This window comes from Aptenodytes forsteri, unplaced genomic scaffold (assembly GCF_000699145.1).
Source record: "Aptenodytes forsteri isolate BGI_AS27 unplaced genomic scaffold, ASM69914v1 Scaffold326, whole genome shotgun sequence".
Classification (NCBI taxonomy): Eukaryota; Metazoa; Chordata; class Aves; order Sphenisciformes; family Spheniscidae; genus Aptenodytes; species Aptenodytes forsteri.
The window spans coordinates 271,728-277,604 of record NW_008795677.1 but is presented as its reverse complement, the minus strand read 5'-3'; the positions used below and the strand labels follow the sequence as shown (position 1 = coordinate 277,604).

Below are 5,877 nucleotides of genomic sequence, written 5' to 3'. Positions count from 1 at the left end.
GGGGAAGACACAGCTGAAATGCTTTATCTTCCTAAACAATGTGTAGCCAAGAACCTAATGGCGTCAACTGTAGGAAGCCGACAGCGTGCGAAGGCCTGGGAGCGGCGAGCGCTCAGGGCAATGAAAGAACAAAGGAGGGAGCCAGTGAAGATGACTTACTGAGACAAGTCTCACCAGTGCAAGAAGCGCTTTGATTAATGGGTTTAATTGTATATATAAAGATTTCTGATGTCTCTCCGAATCAAAGCAGCACTTCCATAAGAGCTGGAGGAGTATCCTGGAAGGCCTCCTAACTGACATCTTCCTTTCCAGGCAGGCGACCTACAAGTGGTCCCTGCAGCACGGACTTCAGCGGTTCCATCCAGCACCCTTCGCTCCCGCAGGTGACAGTGAGGAAGCACGCAGAACACCCAGCGGCGGCCGTGCTTCACGCAGCAAGGAGAATTTCAGCACGGATACGCGAGAGGCAGCAGCTGGCCGCGGAGCGCAGAGCTCCGTCCCGTAGGATCGGTTGTACCTTTCTGTCTTTCCGATCGTCAGATCGGAAGCACGAAGCAAACCACCGTATGAAATCAGCCCAGCTGTTCCGCAGGTCAGAGCACAGACGTATAAATAACTGCAGGCAATGAAGATTTTAAGTCGCCGCCACTATTCAAAAAGACCGAGCAATGAAAAGAGCCCATAATGCCACGGTTACTGCAGCTCAAATCATAACACTGATTTCCCTTGCCTACAAAAACCCAACTCTTGAATCAAGTCATCCTTTTGAAAATTGATAAATACTTATTCCTAGTAGTCACCAACTTTCTGTTCAAGAAATAAACAGAAATAGGAGCTCTTATAAGTAGGTGCTTCCTGTTTAATATCAAAACCATCCTGAAAACTACATTTTCTGTGTAAGGCACAATAGGCAAAATTCCTTTGCAGCTCATTTTGTGGTTTCCCTCTGGGTAGATTATAACGGTAAGCCATAACTGATTTATTTTTAAGTAATCTGCATGTGTTCAAGTCTCACCACTGCCCTACGCCTTTTCCCAGAAAATCCAAGAAGAAACAGCGTTAAGTTCTCTCTGCAGAACTTCAAATAGCAGATGGTAAAATACTTAGCGGAGATGTTTCTTATGCAAGTTAAAAAAAAACCCATACCGCCATCAACGAAGCTCAAGAACTGGAACAGGACTGGTACAACCTCAAACCTGTGCTGAGCCGCAAAATGAAAGTCACGCTAGAGCTCAGCTATTTTTAGCAACGTGTGTTGAATCAGCGTACCATAGGTCAAGAGAAAACCTAAGGGATCATCATCTTACGCTTTTCTTAACACATGAAAAATGGCTTTAGATTCAGAATAGTCATCTTGATAACCAAGGGTTTCAGGACTTCTGAATTTTTGTAGAAAATGTTCAAAATTAAGTGCCTTTTCTTTTTTTTTTTAGAAGAGATACATTCCTTGTTTTAAAAAATTCTCTCCCCCTTACTTCCCAAAACGAATTTTCAGAGTGAGCTAAGAGACCGTGAATCAAGTTTTCTATTTTACATATATATGTACGTGTGCAGGGAGGGGGGAGGGGGGCGGGCAGAGGATGGAGATGTTCCAAAATAAGTTGAAATGAGAAACCACGTGAGGAAGCATTTTCAGGCCACTAGTTCAATGAGAGAACGACTTCTGCAACCTAAAACAAAACAAACGATAGACATGTCCCTAAAATTTAACCTGTGGGCCCAGACGAAGGTCAATGAAATGGCACGGGAAGGCAGTCAAGTGATTTAATGAGAGAAGACTTCTGCAACCTAAAACAAAACAAACGATAGACGCGTCCCTAAAACTTAACCTATGGGCCCAGACGAAGGTCAATGAAATGGCACGGGAAGGCAGTCAAGTGACAAGCCTCAGCTTCTAGTTTCGCCGCAAAGGTTGAAGGTGGGATGGAGAAGAGATGTCAGGGGGGTGGGGAAGGCAAAAGATCGTCTCTGGAAGTAGAACAGGTGCCGAAACAGCATAGCTAGCCAAGGCAAAGCATCGAGCTCCAAATACACAAGCTACTGATGCTCTTTCAAACAGAACCCATCAAAAACTAAACCCATTCCGGATGAGAGCGTTAGCAGACGTGGCTGAGGGGGGACACGGTTCAGGCCCATCAGGAGGGGAAGACACCAACGAGCCAGCAGCACCGCGAGAGGCTGGTACGGCTGGGCGCCCCGCCGCGCTCCCTGGGGCTGGAACCGTACTTCAAGAGCGCGACGCAGTCACGCAGACGGTACCGCGTCCATCCCGCGTCCCGCTCGAAACGCCCAGCACGCCTTAACGCTCCAAGCGTGAGGTTTCCCTCTGCAGCAGCCGCACAGCCAACACCGCCGAGCTTTGTGACACAGGTGGGAATACACCTTGAAAAGCAATGGGTAAAAAAAAAAAAGCAACAGAATCACGTTTACAACACGGGTGTGCGTTCTGTATGACCGTAAAACCCTAGCACCCTTTATAAGACGACGTTAGATATAAGATACCAAGGAAAAATATCTTAAACAGTCTACGACTAATTGCTGTGCATCGTGATCCATTTAGGAGGCCTAACTTTTAATTAAAAGTTGCTGCACGGAGTTTAAGAACTTTCTGCTCTGTGTAATTAACCAGCCTCGATAAAGTCGTTCTATGGAAACGCAAATATTTCGCTTCCAAGCGGACAGATGTCCCACAGATCTACGCTATCTTGTCAGTTTATTCTCCGAGAGAAGGGCTGAGGTTATGAAGCTTAAAAATGTAACTTTATATATACGTATTAATTTGAATATCAGAGTTTATATCGTTCAAGATAACCCAACTCCTTCCACTTGGTCGAGCGCTCCAAATGCATGGGCCTGAACTACTTTCAGGAGTTAAATCTTTCAAAACTTAAATGCCTAAATAATTTTAGATTACAATAGCAGCAGTCACAGGAGGAGAAGTTCGCATGCCATTATCCCCAATGCATAGGAATTACGTATTTAAGTCCTCGTCAGAGTCTGCGTTCTCTCGTCACTGTTAAGACACAACAAAATTCAAGGTCACGTTTAACAACCGGAATGGTCTGCGAATACGAGTTCGTAATTAACCATGAACAAAGGCTCTTCTCACAGTTGCCCCAAATCAATATTCAGGATTTACCACCAAAATTAAGACTTGGCCCCTTTAGCTGTGCATGCTTACACGCCAGTATATTATAGTACGGAGCACCTTTGTAGGATAGCTTTACAAAGCACGTATTATCTAGTTATGTGTGGGGCACACGCTCTTAGAATCATAGAATCATAGAATCATTGAGGTTGGAAAAGACCTCTAAGATCATCGAGTCCAACCGTCAACCCAACACCACCATGTCCACTAAACCATGTCCCTAAGCGCCTCATCTACTCGTCTTTTAAATACCTCCAGGGATGGGGACCCAACCACTTCCCTGGGCAGCCTCTTCAAACGTTTCGTTTGATATTGTATTGATACGGTCCCCTCATAAACGGTCATAACGCATTAATCTTCACAGCGCCCTGTGAAAAGGAAGGAAGCATCACCGACCCTGTTTTACCGAAACATTTAATGACTCGCCCCAGGTCACACAGGCGACCTGCGGCGATGCAGGCAATGGCTCCCGGGATCTCAGCAATCCCATCTCAATATTCCGGCCACGCCGCCATCCGTCCTCAGCCGTACTTAATACGGCTAAATTACTGATGGCAACAGACAGCAGAATCCGACTTTCGGATGAGTTGATTTGTACAATCAGTCAATCTATAACTTTTGTCTCACTCAGACACTCAGATAGATGGGCTGTATGCCCAGCACGTTATAATAACCCTGAAAAGCTTTCGGCTCAGACTGCCAACACATTAGCATTAACTTAAATCTGCTGCTTTGTTTACTATATGAGATAGCTGCTCCTGCTCTACGCCTAAGTGATACCAATTAAAAAGACCCAAATACAAAGCTCACAGAACAGTTGACAGCACGAGACTAAAGCCACCCACTAACACAGAATTTAGTAAACTAGCCGGTATTTATTCCTCCAAAGCATTATGGTCCGACAGTCACCTTTTTCTTTTCCAGTCATGGACTTGCCATGATCTACATTCAGAACCTTCACAAAAAAAGCGATTCAGAAAGCGTTAGAAACTGGGTCCGCTCCCGCTGCTTCTGAAATGGATTAAGGCGACTCCAGTCTTGCATCCATATGACTACAGATTACAGCCAAGCCACCCCTGATTTAAGCTGCCGGAGAGCAAGACAGGAAAATCACCTAAAATTCTGCTCTTTTGGCTGTTTAAACCCATTACGGAGTTTGGGTCCACGCGGCCATACAGGTACTAGAGTAAATCACTCGGTGGGAGAGGAGGCCATGCAGTAACAAGAGGCTTTTCTTATTTCTCTGGAGTTACAAATGTAGCAGGCCTAGGAGGGGTCTAATTACACTCAGAACACCCGAGCAGCATCAGAAGTGGTAATTTATTGACCGTATCAGCGTAGCTTAACGCGCAGACTGAAAAGGCGAGCCAAGGATCGTATCCAGACCTGAATAATCTGAATTACCCACGGCTTGCTAGGGTAAGCAGATTGCTTCATTGGCTTGCAGCTATCTGACAAAACCATACGCAAGATGTATCATAAAACCATACTTGGCTTTCACTGGTTTTTAGCAAAAGAAGAGACGGGTAAGATGATTTTTTTTTTTTTTAATTTTTATTTTTAAATGCTTAGAAACAAGTTCAGGAATCGTTACCAAGACACACTGCTGGAATCCAGAGACACTAATAACCCAGATGGGCAGCTAGGGAGCTGATCCAAAAGAAAAAAAAAAAAGAAAATCTCTATCCAGGTCGATGGAGTGCTTCTTATCACCCGTAGCGGCCTTCAGATCAAGCCCTAGAATGCCAGTGCTGACTTGACTAGTACTGGCTTATCCTTTAAACTCCAGTGATAATTACCATCGGGTGCCAACCCTTGCGTGGCTCTTGCCCTTTTGAAAGCACATGGATGTGGAAATAAGCATGATGTACGATGCAAAGAGACGCAGTAGCGTAGAACACAGCGTGAGAAAAGAGGTTGTTCAAACGTGTTTTCTTGCTTTTCTACACTAACCAACTCTTTCGCCTCATGCTACCAAAAAAAAAGTGGAGGTTTCTGAGCAAGAAGTGCAACATGGACTCATGAACACATTTTCCAGCAGCTACTACTTGCTACTTTGCTTCCAGTAACACCTCCACAAAGATCAAGCCCATTTTGGAGAAAAATAAGAGGAGGAAACTGCAACGGGAGTGCTTCACGGGCACCACCCCGTATCAAGCCACTCTAAGCATGTTCTTCGAATGTGCTTTCCCTCTTCAACACTCCACCATAAAGAAAAACAGAGTAAAATACATCAGCTAGCTAGTTAGACATAACCGAGACTAAATTAGGCAAGGTGAATTTACATCACCAGTAATTCCCTTTTCCCCACCGCCATACAAAGAGATGGGAAACTAGAAGCAAAAGCGAAGGTTAAAACAATCTGTATTTCGAACAGCTGACACGCCCGAGGGCCTTCAACGCTCCGTCCTCGGCTTCCGCGCTGTCAGAATCCGTACGCTGCTGCCAGCGAAGCCCTAAGCCCGCACACGGGTTGGTAAAGCACCTCACACCAGCAGCCTCCGCGTTCGGCCGGTCAGCATCGCCAACGCTAACTAGCGTTGCTCGATCGTATCGTGAGGGAAATTAAATAGGAGGCAAGGGACTTCACATGCTTGTCTACTATTCAGGCTCCTCGAGGAGAAAGAAAGGAAAGGAAGAAAACACCTCGGGAACTGAGGACGTTTTGCTTCCCTCGAGCCCCCGTTCGTTTAAACGGAAGAATCAGAAACCCCGACAATCTCCTCTAG

The 5,877-nt window shown here is 45.5% G+C and overlaps 1 protein-coding gene across 1 annotated transcript in view; it reads right to left on the bottom strand.

The window, feature by feature from the left end:
* The window catches only part of ANK2 (ankyrin 2), a 371,191-nt gene extending 370,000 nt beyond the window's left edge, over positions 1 to 1,191 (bottom strand). Inside the window, exon 1 of the mRNA XM_019472961.1 lies at positions 1,147 to 1,191. The gene's annotated coding sequence lies outside the window, so the exon portion shown is untranslated. The remainder of the gene's footprint in view (positions 1 to 1,146) is intronic.
* Positions 1,192 to 5,877: the final 4,686 nt, after the last annotated feature.